This window comes from Neomonachus schauinslandi, chromosome 12 (genome assembly GCF_002201575.2).
Source record: "Neomonachus schauinslandi chromosome 12, ASM220157v2, whole genome shotgun sequence".
NCBI classification, from domain to species: Eukaryota; Metazoa; Chordata; class Mammalia; order Carnivora; family Phocidae; genus Neomonachus; species Neomonachus schauinslandi.
This window is the reverse complement of record NC_058414.1, coordinates 15,732,025-15,747,126: the sequence shown is the minus strand read 5'-3', so window position 1 is coordinate 15,747,126 and position 15,102 is coordinate 15,732,025.

The window sequence follows — 15,102 nt, the reverse complement described above, 5'->3', positions numbered from 1 at the left end:
TACACCTTTAACAGTTGTGAAGTCTGATGATTCCTACTGCCAAATCTCTCTCATCTTCCCACTGTATCCCACCGTCATTTCCACTGTATTAATTTAGGCTTTCATCCTTGAGACACAATCTTATCCAAACTGGTTTTCCAGGCTGTAACTGACCTCTAACCCAGAGCCATTCTTTTCTGTGCAGCCAAAGTAATCTTTCTAAAGTACAAATCCAATCATGTGTTGTCCCTGATTAAAAAGTTTTTGCTGTCACTTCATCTGCATAGAATAAAATGCATAGCCTCCATAGCAGGTTCCAACCCCGCCGACCTTAGCCTTAATTTCACCACAGGCTGCTCTTTACCCTTTTTTTCTATTAACTAATAAGTTCTGGCTCATAATACCTGTTAAAGAACATCTAGTCTCTTTATTGTTCAAACAAACTTAATGCTGTAGCCAAAATAAATGTAGACATCTTGCTGTGAGGTATTTCTACAAATCACTTCAGGGAGGGATATGCCAGGAAATAATTCTAGAAGAATAGTTACTGTGGTAGGCAGAATAACGGCCTCTTAAAAAATGCTCACAACCGGGCGCCTGGGTGGCTCAGTTGGTTGGGCGACTGCCTTCGGCTCAGGTCATGATCCTGGAGTCCCTGGATCGAGTCCCGCATGGGGCTCCCTGCTCGGCGGGGAGTCTGCTTCTCCCTCTGACCCTCCCCACTCTCATGTGCTTGCTCTCTCTCATCCTCTCTCTCTCAAATAAATAAATAAAAATCTTAAAAAAAAAAATGCTCACAACCTTCAACCGGTTAATATATTATGTTCCCCAACCATAATATAGTTCTCCAAATACCTTGTGCCTTTTTGTACTTCAGTGACTTTGTTTATGCCTCCTTCAAAACCAGAAAAGCCTACAAAACCTAAACATACTATTACCATACATCCAGCAATCCCACTCCTTGGTATTTATCCAAAGGAGTTAAAAAATTATGTCCACACAAAAACCTACACACAGAGGTTTATAGCAGTTTTTTTTTTTTAAAGATTTTTTATTTATTTATTTGAGAGAGAGAGAATGAGAGACAGAGAGCATGAGAGGGAGGAGGGTCAGAGGGAGAAGCAGACTCCTCGCCGAGCAGGGAGCCCGATGCAGGACTCGATCCCGGGACTCCAGGGTCATGACCCGGGCCGAAGACAGTCACTTAACCAACTGAGCCACCCAGGTGCCCCTTATCCATTATTGTCAAAACTTAGAAACAGCCAAGATGTCCTTCAGTAGGTGAATGAACAAATAACTGATACATCCAAACAATGGAATATTAGTCAGTGATAAAAAGAAGTGAGCTTCAAGCCATGGAAAGATGTAGAGGAAGTTTAAATGCTTATTACTAAGTGAAAGAAGCCAATCTGAAAAGGCTACATACCAACCATATGACATTCTGGAAAAGGCAAAACTATGGAGGCAGTAAAAAGACCAATGATTGCTAAAGGTTAGGAATTGGGGGAAAGGGAGATGAATAGGCAGAACCCAGAGTATTTTTAGAGCAGTGAACATACTCTATATGATACTATGATGATGACTACATGTTACTATACATTAGTCCAAACCCATAGAATGTACAACACCAACAGTGAACCCTAAACTATGGACTTGGGGTTATTACAATGTGTCAATGTAGATTCATTGATTGTAACAAATGTACCACTCTGGCGGATGTCCATAATGGGGAAGGCCATGCATATACACGGGCCCAAGGTATATGGGAAATCTGTGTATCCTCCTGTCAATTTTTCTGTGAACCTAAAATTTTCTAAAAAAATTAAGTCTTTTTTTTTTAAATGTTTTATTTATTTATTCATTAGAGTCAAAGAGAGAGAGAGAAGCAGAGGGAGAAGCAGGCTCCCCGCCTAGCAGGGAGCCCGATGTGGGACTCGATCCCAGGACCCTGGGATCACGACCTGAGCTGAAGGCAGACGCTCAACCATCTGAGCCACCCAGGCGCCCCCAAAAATTAAGTCTTTAAAAATTTAAAAAGAAAAAACCAGAAAAGGCTTATCTTACTACTTCATAGAGTAAATCATTTCTTCCATTTGTGCTTGCTTCTAGTGCCCTGGCTGCACAGGATTGTAATTCATTCATTTATATGCCTATGAGTTTCCTGTAGGCAGGAAGTATAACAAACATATTTATATTTGTAAATCCTCCAGATCTAGCATAGATACCTAGCAAATAGTAGACCCTGTAAAATTCTGTATTAATGAATTAATTTTTAATTTTATTCAGATTACTAGTTAAAAAATTTTAAAAATTGGTGATTCTTTTGATGTTGGAAAAAGTTTTAGGAGAAAAGAGAATTTCAATTACTTTTTTAAAAATGTTTATTTAAAAATTTTTGAATTTCAATTACTTTCAAACAAAATAAATTCAGTAATGTGCAAAATAGGAGATTATCTTGTGTTTTTAATAGGAGACTAATAATATTTAATAGCCTTCAGGAAAACATCATACTTGGAATAATACGAAATACAATAATTGTTCAAACCCATTTTCTTTTGCTGCTAGATAAAATAGACATCTGCTTTGCTCCTGTATCATTGACTGACTGTTTTCGTTCAATTTACAAGATTGACTGATTGTCTATCTTAGATCTTTCTCTTCTGTAAACCCATAGTCAACCCTTTTTTTCTATTAACTAGTAAGGTCTGGCTCATAATACTTGTTCAAAGAACGTTTAGTCTCTTTATTGTTCAAACAAAACTTAATGCCGTAGCCAAAATAAATTTAGACATATTGCTGTGAAGTATTTCTCCAGATCACCTCAGTAAGGGATATGCCAGGAAATAATTCTAGAAGAAGAGTTACTTTGGTAGGCAGAAAGAATAATGGCCTCTTAAAAAAATGCTCATGCCCTTAACCTATGAATAAATTATGTTACATGGCAAAAGGGACTTTGCGGAAGTAATTAAGATACAGATTTTAAGAAAAGGAAATTATCCTGGATGGTCCAGGTGGGTCCAATCTAATCACATGTTCCCCTAAAAGTGGAAAACTTTCTCAGGTTGGAAGCAGTAGAAATTTGGCAGAAGAAAAGTCGGAGAGATTTATGGGTGCTGGAGTGACAGGAAGAAGTGGGGACAATTTAACAAGGAATACAGATGGCCTTAAGGAGCTAAGAGATGTTCTTGGCTGGCAGCCAACGAGGAAATGGGGACCTCAGCCCTATAGCTGCAAGGAACTGAATTATGCCAAAAGCTAAATTACCTTTAAAAAAAAAAAGATTTTATTTGTTTGAGAGAGAGAGTGAGCGAGAGGGAGGGGAGGAGCAAAGGGGGAGGGACAGGGACAAGCAGACTCTCTGCTGAGCGCAGAGCCCCATGGGGGCGATCCCAGGACCCCAAGACCATGACCTGAGCTGAAACCAAGAGTCGGACACTCAATCGCTCAATCGACTGAACCACCCAGGTGCCCTGTAAAAGCTAAATTACCTTTAAAAGCATGTTCTCCCCCAGAGCCACCAGATACAAGCTGACATCCTGGTTTTCACCATATGAGACCTGGAGCAGAGGAAACAGCCAACCCTACCTGGACTTCTGACCTACAAATTGTGACATAATAAATTTGAATTGTTTTAAGTCACTAAATGTGTGGTATTTTGCTTCAGCAACAATAGGAAATTAATACAATTGCCTTTATATCGTTTGAGGACAGGAAAGCAAGGACTTTATCTGTTTTGATCCTTAGCATCTAGGCCTGGCATTTAGTAGGTACTCAGTAATATTTGATGTGTGCATCTCGAATGAATCAGAGTCATTGCTTCAACAGTTATTTACTGAGTCTCTACTATGCCTGGTGCCAAGCTGTTTGCTAAAAAATTGAAAAACCTTCACAGAACTCATGGAGTAAGTTTAGGTAATTATACTACTAATGTGGGAAGAGCTTTAATAGAGATATGCACTTGGTATTATAAAAGCTCAGAGCAGAGATACTCAGCCCAGCCTGTGGGGTTAGGAAAGGCTCACTTGGGGAGAAGACTTCCGAGCTGAGTCTTAAAAGATGAAGTCGTTAGCAGGGCAGATGGTAGTAGTGGAGGTGGTAAAGTTGTGGAGACAAGGAAGAGAGTTTACAGAGAGAGTAGACATCGTGGTCAAAGGTGATGAAATGAGAATCAACACAGTCATTGAGCGCTCGCCAGAATTCATGAAAGGAACTACCTACCACCAGTTCCCTGTTGTTAGTCCTGGAAATGGGATGTAAGCGTTAGGTGAGCGCTGAGACCGAGCTTGGCCTTGATTTTCTAGGTAATCGGAATCACTGTCAGATTCTAGGCAAAAGAATAATATGATCAATTTAAGTTTTGGGTTTGTGTGTGTGTGTGTGTGTGTGTGTGTGTGTTGAGAAGGGGTAGGGGGAGATAGGGAGAGAGAGAATCTCGAGCAGACTCCCAGACTCCATCTCATAGAGGAGGTCACAACCCTGAGATCACCACCTGAGCCAAAATCAAGAGTCGGATTCTCAACTGACTGAGCCACCCATTTAAGTTTTAGGTAGATTCCTTTTGGCATCATGAGAAGGCAAGATGTGAAGATGAGCAGTCCTGTTATCTTGTGTCATTTTCCTATTTAATCTATTAATAAAATCATCCGTTCTTCACCCCACCCTCCCAAATTGCCTTAAAGAATTTGCCTATCTATATATGCAGTCCAGACCTCTTTATCAAGCTTGAACCAGTTTATCCCACCTTCTGCTGGGACATCCTCAGAGTAGCTAAACCAGCTATATGAGGTAATTTTCTGAGTGAAGAAAGAATAGTATTATTCAGAGACAAGTTGTGTCACAGGTTTTAGCATGAGAGTAATAACACAAAATTAAAATCTTAAGGACACACAAAATTACATTTTTTAAGATTTATTTATTTATTTTAGAGAGAAAGAGAGCACGAGTGGGAGAGACAGAGGGAAAGGGAGAGAGAATCTCAAGCAGACTCTCCACTGAGTGCAGAGCCGGACAAGGGACTTGATCTGATGACCTGAGCTGAAATCAAGAGTCGGATGCTTAATCCACTGAGTCACCCACACGTCCCCATAATTATATTTTTTAACTTGCTTTTGAACATAAGTTACATTTTACCTTTTATCTAATACTTCTGTAGATTATTCCTTGTCTTAATAGTTATTTGTAGGATAATGGGCTTTACTGCCAATGTTTTGTAGCGAAGTATCAGTATTTGTGTTGTGTAACTTCACAATTAATACAGTATTGGAGCGCTAATCTTACCACTGAGTGGTTGTGAAACTTTGGGTAAGTAACTTGTGCAAGCCTCCCTTTTCTCATCGGTGAAAGTTCTTGGAATTGCATCTAAAGGCATTATGATCTGTGGCCAGGGGCTTAGGTACTTTGATCAAACAGCATGGTCGCCTCAGACTCCTCAACAGTGCGCTAGGGTGTTGGATCTTTCAAGACAACAGCAGCTCCCACAGAACCACAGAATTTGTCCGGGAGAAAAGTTTTTCCCAGAAGCAGAGGAATGCAGGGAAGAAAAGCAAAGAGGCGGGGCCACACGGCAGGCACAGGAACACTGGTTGGAAGGATGAACGAGTCAGTACCCAGATGCAAGAGAGCAAGTAGCTCTTTTCCTTCAATATTTTTAATAGTCTCTGAGAGTTTAGAGGTTGCTCAGGGACTAACACTGTCTGGGAAGTACAGTGTTTGTGGTAAGCAAGGACTCTGAAGTAGGTAGCCTTAGCTCATCCCAGTTCTAGCTTTGCCATTTACTTGAGTAAATTACCTAACTTTTTTTTTTTAAGATTTATTTATTGGGCGCCTGGGTGGCTCAGTTGGTGAAGCGTCTGCCTTCGGCTCGGGTCATGATCCTGGGTCCTGGGCTCCCCGTCTGGTGGGGAGTCTGCTTGTCCCTGTACTTCTGCTCCTCCCTCCCGCTCTTGCTCTCTCTTTCTCTCTCTCTCAAAAAAAATATTTATTTATTTATTGGGGGGGTGGGAGGGAGGAGCAGAGGGAGGGAGAGTCGTAAGTAGACTCCACACTGAGCATGGAGCCTGACCCAGGCTCAATCCCACAACCCCAATATCAAGACCTGAGTTGAAACCAAGAGTTGGATGCTCAACGAACTGAGCCACCCAGGCATCCCAAATTACCCACTTTTAAGTCTCAGTTCCAACGCTTGAGAAATACATTATTTTGTTTACAAGGACCTTTTCAAGGGTGCTTGAGTCCTGTTTGAGATGGAATGTCCATTTTTAAAAGGCATCAAAACTTGCTTGTATCATATAAAATCCTTAAAAGTATGGACTTCAGAGATATATAAACCAGAGTTATTACTTTGTATCTCATGACCTCTTTATTTTTTTAAGATTTTCTTTATTTATTTGAGAGGTGGGGAGAGAGAGAGAGAGAGAGAGAGTGAAAGAGAGCACAAGCAGGGGGAGGGGCAGAGGGACAAGCAGACTCCCCACTGAGTGTGGAGCCTGTTGTAGGGCTCAATCCCAGGACCCTGAGATTATGACCTGAGCTGAAGTCAGCTGTTTAACCGACTGAGCCACCCAGGCCCCCCTCTCATGATCTCTTTAAATCTTACTTTTCTCATCCAAAAAGAAGTGGATCCAATAATACTGATCTTATAGGGTTTTGCAGAGACATAAATGACATAATACATGTGAAATGCCTCGTATTTTAAAAAAATATTTATTATACACTTTTTAAGACCTGATAATTGTGGTAGTTTTGAATATACATTGCTCAGTAAAAGAGATGTGGTCCCAGCCCTTGTGAACTGAGCGATTCAGCAGTATATACATGGAGAATATACTCAGTAAATCTTGTTAATATTATTAGCATATTAATACCAAATTAATAGGGCTGAAAAGAAGTGCATAGTGTTCTAGAGATATTATCTGAAGTAAGAGGCTGCCTGAACCAATGCAGTAGAATGCCTAATTCCATTCAGTAAAAATGACATTTATGAGGGCTGCATGGGTGGCTCAGTCGGTTAAGCATCCAACTCTTGATTTCAGCTTAGGTCATGATCTCAGGGTTGTGGGATCGAGCCCCACCTCGGGTTCTGCGTTGAGCATGGAGCCTCCTTGAGATTCTCTCTTTCCCTCTTTCTCTGCCCCTCCCCCCGCCAATTGCTCTCTCTCAAAAAAAAATTTTTTTTTTAATGACATTTATGGGGATACCTGGGTGGCTCAGTCAGTTAAGCATCTGCCTTCGGCTCAGGTCATGATCCTGGGGCCCTGAGATTGAGCCCCACATCGGGCTCCTCGCTCAGCGGGGAGCCTGCTTCCCCCTCTGCCTGCTGCTCCACCTCCTTGTGCTCTCTCTCTCTCTGACAAATAAATAAAGAAAAAATCTTAAATAAAATAAAATAAAAATAAACGACATTTATGAGTACCGACTATCTGCAAAAAAGGGAGCTAGGTGCAATTCTTGCCTTCAAAGTGTTTATAAACTATAGAAGAGGCAGATCTCTGAATTTACTGTAAAACAAGGAAGAATTAAATATGTTATATAACAAAAGAGCTGACAAAGTGATGTGAGAATTCAGAGGAGGCGGTGACTGATTCCAGAAAGGGGTTAGGGATAGGGCCGCCAGGTTTAGCAAAATAAATATTGCATGGGACATACTTACACCAAAAAAATTATTTGTTGTCTGTCTGAAACTCAAATTTAACTAGGAATTCGGTATTTTATGAGAATGGGTTGGAAACCAAATGTTATAAAAAGCTAAATCACAAACAACCTGAATGGCTAACCTAGGAATTTGCTCCTTTTGATGATGATTATTTATAGTGGGGTATAATGCTGGTGAAATAGTAATTTAACCTTTCTTTCCATTTTTGAGTATTTAGGTTATGGATGTAATGTGGCTGGGATAGCCGAAAACACCATAGGGAGGACCAGGTAGGGGGGCCACTCTGGAAGGAGGTCCCAAGGGATTATTGCAGAAGAATAGGACCTGAAAGGAAGCTGGGAGTGACTTCAGATTAAACAAACCAACCAACAAACCAATTGTTAATTAATTCAGATTAAATAAACAATGAAAATCTTCTCAAGGTGTTCTCAGCTTGAACAGTTTGAGAAGAGGAAAAGACCTGTCTAAAAGAAATGGGAAATGAGTTCTCTTGAGGAACATTAGCTGATGCTTAGCCATGTGAGTCATCATCTTCAGAGTGGGTGAAGCAAGCTTGTATGCAAATTGAAGCAGTCAGAAACCATGATGCACCTTCCAAATCCCCAAAGATCAGGAAGTGCAACAATTCAAGGGAATCACAATGCGTGAGTCAAGAGAGCATTTTATCTCAGCAAGGAAGCCCAAATGCTAAAGCTTCCTGATTTTTTTCAGCCAAACATGTACAAGGCCAGGAATTGGGCAGCATGGGAGAAGGAGGTGCCTCGCTAGCTAATATGCCAACCACCATAATTCAAATGAATGATTTTAAGTTAATTAAACTGTAGGGGAAAAAAGTCCTAAACTGAAGTAAAATGGTCCCCAAAATGTGAGGTGTAATATGGAAAGAGATGGGGTGGCGAGCGGGCTGCGCCAACAATGTTCTAAAACACTAATTACCTGATAGAAACCATATAAGGATATTGGTGTTGGAGAAGGTTTGGAGGAAACGGAACACTTGCGCATGGCTGGTGGGGATGTAAATTGGTACAGTCACTGTGGAAACCTGTATGGAGTTTCCCCCAAATTAAAAATATAACTACCATTCAATCCAGCGATTCCATTTCTGGATATTTATCCAAAAAGACAAAAACACTACGAAATGATGTATGTACCCATGTTCATTGCAGCATTCATTATTTACAATAGTCAGGATAAGGAACCTAAGTGTCCGTTGATGGATGAATAGATAAAGAAAATGTGGTATTTATATATAATGAAATCTTGCCATTTGCAGCAACACGGACAGACCCTGAGGGCATTATGCTATGTGAAATAAGACAGAGAAAGACATATACCATATAATCTCACTTATATTTGGAAGTTTAAAACAAAAACAGAAACAACCCCATCCCCGTAAAAATAGCCCCTAGATACAAAGAACAGATTCGTGGTTGCCAGAGGTGAGGGGCAGGGGGACAGGCGAAATGGGGGAAGGGAGTAAAAAGGTACAAACTTCCAGTTATAAAATAAATTAAGTCATGGGGATATAATGTACAGCGTGGCAACTATAGTTAATAATACTGTATTGCATATTCGAATCTAAGGCAGTAGATTTTAAAAGTTCTCATTATAAGAAAATAATTTTGTAACAAAAAAAAGAGAAAAGAGAGAAAGCAATCCATTCGATCTTGGAAAAGGGGAATTTATGAGTGAAATGGCTACCTCTGGAGAACAATTAAAAACAAAGTTGGGGGGCGCCTGGGTGGCTCAGTCAGTTAAGCATCTACCTTTGGCTCAGGTCATGATCCCAGAGTCCTGGGATCGAGCCCCGCATCCGGCTCCCTACTCTGCAGGAAGCCTGCTTCTCTCCCTCTCCCACTCCCCCTGCTTGTGTTCCCTCTCTCGCTGCATCTCTCTCTGTGAAATAAATAAATAAATAAAATCTTAAAAAAAACCAAAAAACAAAAAACAAAGTTGGAATAATGTCACTCCTCAGATCATCTCATTCTCTTTGCCAAGAGATTTTTGAGGTGAGGGCTAGGTGTTTAGTGCCAGTAAACTCCAGCCACAGGTAAAGAAAAGGGTTGGTTTTCCAGTTGGGGTAGACGGAGTCCCATGGCTGCTGTTGGTTGGAAAAAGCAGAGGTTGAATCTCACAGAGAAGGTTGAGTTTTGAAGTAGAACTAGATTCAATATAGTTTTTTTCATTCTGATTTTTTTCTTCCTTAAGTAAAATATTCCCCAAGTGCTTAACTGAGCATTCTCAGACACGGGACAAAAAGTCCGAAGATTGGGATACATATACTTAATGTATAAAAAGAAGTATATTTTAAAATCCTAGAGGATTAAAATTCTTTAAATATAGATCTTTTTCCCCCAAAACTGTTAGAATAAGGCATTAACCTTGGTGATTATCCTAAGTTGGTTTTCAGAAGACAAAGTCACTCTGTCCCGCTCAAGAGCAGGTCCGAAGCAGACGCTGCTGGAGAGGCCACCATCTGACCCACTCTTCCCCCTCCACGGAGGATGTCATCTGAGAAGGCCACCGGTGGGTAGTCTCTGCTCCTGGAATGCTGTGGTAGGAGTCACTTGTCATTCTACAGTTGTTAAATTGCCGCTCTGAAACATCCTTAGGAAAGGGGTAACAAAATCTGCAACTGCTAATTCCTAAACCTGTTTATACTCCTAAGCGATTAACCGAGACCTCTAGTGCCAGGCAGGATGCCCTATTTGACCCCAAACACCCCAAGGCGAAGCCCAGCCAGACACTGGAGGCAGCACCTGGGACTCGGAGCTCTCCCGACTCCGGGCATCTGTGTTCCTGGTCCCTCTCCTCATCTCTGTCTGTGTGTTCGTGTGGGTGCCTCCCTCTGTCTCACTCTCTCCAGGTGCAACGTCGCTTTCTTCCATGGAGACATGGGATTTGAAACCGGAAGGGGCCAGACAGACCATCCCACATCCCTCCCCTCCATTTCAAGACGGGAGATGGAGGCCCAGCTGGGCCATTCTGTCCCTCTCCCTTCTCCCCCTGAGGAAGGTGACCCAGGGCAGCATTTCTGTGACTGAAGAGCGTCAAACAGCATGTTGCAAGAAACTCTTTTCTTTTTTTTTCAAATATTCTCTGGCATTTATGTTCTAGGATAGCTATGTCTCAGATAATGAAACCAAAGTTGGCACAGCAAAGTCTTAGACAGTTGGGAGCCAGGGAAATGTGTTGGGAAAGCTCAGGGAGGCTGCAGGCTGGGGGACATTTCCTCTGCCATAGCTATAACTTTACACGTTCCTCTCCTGTTTGAGGGAGCACGTGGGAACGCACAGAATGAGCGTCGTGCTAAGGAGCACCTAAACACAGGTGGAAAACCTCCTATTTCCAAAGGAGCATTCTCCCTCGAGCTTAGGAGAACCAGATTTTTTATTTTTGTAGGATGGAGAACTGTAGTTGTCCGTACCTACCGATACAGACACTTGGGCTCTCAATGACCCCTTCTAGTGATGTAGGTCAAGTACTCACTGTTCCGAAAGAAGAAATGGGTCACACTTCTGCGGCTCAGCAAAGGCCTAGAACTTAGAAAGCCTGATCTGTAAAAATAGGCGAAAGGCATCCCTCATACATCAATTTAAATTTTTTTTTTCTAGCAGAATTTTTCCTAGCAGCCAAAGACCTTTCAGGGAGGAAGGTAAATGGAACACAAATATCTCTTTGAGGTTTAAAGCGATTAAATAAAACACCTTTGATGGTTTGGAGTGGTCGCAAATGAAACCAGCTATCATAAAAGGCCAACAGGGACCCCAAAGAGAAAATGCATTGTCCAGGAGGGATCTAAATGGGTGATCTGGCTGTCATACCAGAGCCTAGAGATTCTTTGAGGAGGGCTGAATCAAGGCACGATTTAAGGCTGGGACTGCACCCCCCTCCTAATGCAGATCTCATTTCTTTTACTGTTTCTTTTTATGGGAAGATGATGCCTCTCTACAAACTCAGAGCTGGTGTGGAAAAGCCCAAGGCGGTTGTGTTTGTCCACCGTGTTTGTTGCTGCATGACACCCGATGGGGCATATATTAGAGAGTGAAGGGAAACATTGCAGGACCAGCAGTTGTAAACAGCTCACGAAGCAGGACTGCTAGAGCGCCCCGTTTCCAAGAAGGCTGGTCCTTGATTACCATGGTAATTCCTCAGCCTAGCGGAGCCCCGCCTTGGAGCTGTCTGATCCTGGAGGTTTATCACACACTGGGTCTCGGCCAGCACAGCATTCCTGCAGAGCGGGGCACCTGTATGCACATCCAGAATCAGCAGTGGTAGAGATCACCAGAGGACACCAGTGGTGTCCCCCACCAGTGATGGGGACAGCAGGTTCCACGCTCTCGGGACAGGTGGCAGGAACAGGCACGCACCGAGGAGCACTGACTTAATACAGGAGTATAAGCTACTCCTGAGATTCTTTCAATGACCTGGGGTGGGACTTCAGAATAAAATCCGTATTTCCAACCAAGTGAGTATGTGGGGCTTTGTCATCATAGTTTGAACACTGAAAACAATATGATAATGGTTTTGAATCCTCAGGTGTGAAGTGGGACCTCCTGGTTATATATATAAAAAAAAGCAAGTCCTTGCAATCTAGAGTATTTTACCTAATTAATACATTACTTCTTATGTCATTTTAAGCCCAGCTGAGCCCGAGTGGACCCCATGCCACTGACGCCAACCTGCTGCTAGCCCGCTTCTCCCGAGTGCGGGGGCACGTGGCAAATCATTGTTTTATTGCCTTCACCTGTCTCCCTGCCTGGTTCCCTCCTACTTGGGCCTTTCCACGTTTTCCTCTTCCTTGCCCTGTGGGTGCCACGGAAGGGATGTGGCAGGACAGATAGGACCTGGATGATCTCGAGCCAGGATGAGAGACGGGTCTGTAGGGACACAGGTCCAGGTGTAGGACAGAGACCGAGGCTGTGCTAAGAGGTGTTTACTCGTAGATGTGGAATGGTCTGATTGCCTTGGAGATGCTTGACCCTGAATTGAGAAGTCCAGCCTGCTCTCCTTCAGCCACCCCTGCAACCACACAGTTCCATCTGGGTGAGAATCAGGTAGACCTCATATGTCTGACAGCAGAGGACAACGATCAAGGGAAATAAAAGGAGGAATCGTGGAGGGAAAGTCTCCGGGTGAGGCACTGAGGGATAAATGGGCAAGACAACGTTACGAAGAAGTCCACCAAGGAGGGGGTAGTCATGGTGCCAACACAATGGTTGGGAACAAAGGCTCTTTCTCCTCTTTGGGAGAATTAAGGAAAGTGTAACCTCTCTAGGGGGTAAAGTAGGTCACTTTGCCTAAACAGAGTCTTGTTTTACATCATTTCCTGAGCAGGCCATGTGTGCTAATCAGCTAGCAGTAAGCCCCCCACCCACATCTGCCCTACCTCCCAAGAGTTGGTTGTTAATACCCCATCCTTCTGAAGCCGAGGGTACACTAAGGGCTGCCCAGAATGTTGATATCTTACTGGTCTGCTGTATGACATAGGTGAGGCCATATGGCCTCTTTCGTTCACAAGTGAGGGGATCCTGAGGACACTGAGCCTCGCCTCTGTGTTGGAGGTGAGTCTCAACCCCCATCTGTGTCTGGTCCTGGGATGGGTAGGAACAGGAACCTGAGAGGCATGGGGAGCTGATTTTGTGTCTAAAACCTTTGAACTCACCACAGTTCCAGTTTAGGGCAGAAACTGAGGATAAGAAAGGAAACCTACATGGCTAATTATTTCCTGGCCAGACAGATTTTAGGGGCCAGATAAATTCATTTACTGAGACACAAGGAAGATATCATTTCAGCATCTAGAGAAACACTATGCCTTTTACTTTATTTCAGATCTTGAAAATTTAATTGATTTTTAAAATTTCTTTTCTCTACCTCTAACTGAGGCTTGAGATTTCATCAGATCAGGGAGGACCAGTTGTAGCTGGACAACTCTTGTTCCCCAGTGTGTGTGTGTGTGTGTGTGTATGTGTGTGTGTGTGTGTCTGACATCTGACACCTAAGTTCATCCTAAATTCATGCTCTTTCTACAACACCATGCTGCCTCTGAAGGAGAAGCAATTAATTCCTACAATATGGTTGTTTAACTCTGTGTTCTATGTTTTGTATTTAACTTAAATTACTCGGAAGTAATGGAATGTCCTGGTAGTAGATCCTCGATGGGAAGCTGGACCAGCCTCCCACTATAATAGAGAAGTGGCCAGACCCTCTCCGTCCGGCGCACTGGCAGCCAGGGCTCGGGCAAGTGACCCAGCACTGTAGTCAAATATTCGTGCCCAGCGCTTGGACATGGGGGCCAGGGCTACAGACACATAATGAAGCAGTCTAGATGTGATGTATCCCCACATCCTGGACTTGGGTAAGCCCTGCCTTTAAGATCATATCTCTCAGACCACAATCAGGGCAGGAGGCATGGCAGGATGTTTTGTCAACGTGTATGCAGTGAACACGTTTGACTACCCCCTGAGTTAGACATTTCCTGCCTGCCAGTCTGTTGTCGGTCCCTAAGAATGTGACCCCGCTGTAGTTTCTTCTTGAGAACATCAGCTTCCTTTCTAGGGATACGACCCTGAGGTAGTCTCTAGCCCTTCTGTGGGCTACCAACACCTGAAAGATAAGGCCTGCTTTCACCATCCTGAGGGTTGGTCCTCTGAACGATTGCATCAGGAGAACCCGGGGGCTTGCTGAAAGTGTGGATGCTTCGTCCCACCCACACAGTAGCAGGAAAGTACCCTGTTAATAAGGTGCCCAGCTGACTCTGATGTGGGCTGAAGCTGAAAGCTCTGCCTCACTCCTGCCTCCCTCTCACTGGACCCATTCATGAATGAGCATAATACCAGCTTCCCAGCTTCGCTGCCTCTACCTATCTGGATTTGGGTCACATCCACCACCTGGAATTCCTCCCGCCTCTTGTCCTTCACAGCAGGTCGAACCTGTCAGAATCTGTCGCTTCCTCGGAGCATGCCCTTGGACTGCCCAGCCGCCCCCATGAGGCAAACGCCGTGGGTGGAGTCCATTCCCTCAGCTTCACCTTTCCTGGCTCAGTCTTTATCCCTAGTGTCCGTAACGAAGCCAGTATTAATTATGATACCCTAAGTCCCCATTGGGCCCATGTCCACATGACTGAAATCCATTGGTTAATCATAAGAAACTCACATTTTTTAACTCCTTAAAAGAAAAATTCTAGCCATAAACTTAAAGAATGCTTGGAGCGTGCAGATATCTTCAGAACTCAAGGTGCTTTTGATGGAGGTGTCAGTTTCGCATTGTACTCCTCTTTAAAAACAAAACAAAACAAAACCCTCTTAGGACAGGGAAAAAATTATATGCTGCTTATCTTAAAAATAAAGGGAATCAAAGATTCTATTGCTTGTCCCAAATCCTACGGTGCCAATCTGAGTCTAAATCCCCGTTGTCTAGCTTGTCCCAGGTGTCCAATTCAAGGACTGTGCCAGCTCCCCTTTGCCTCCACA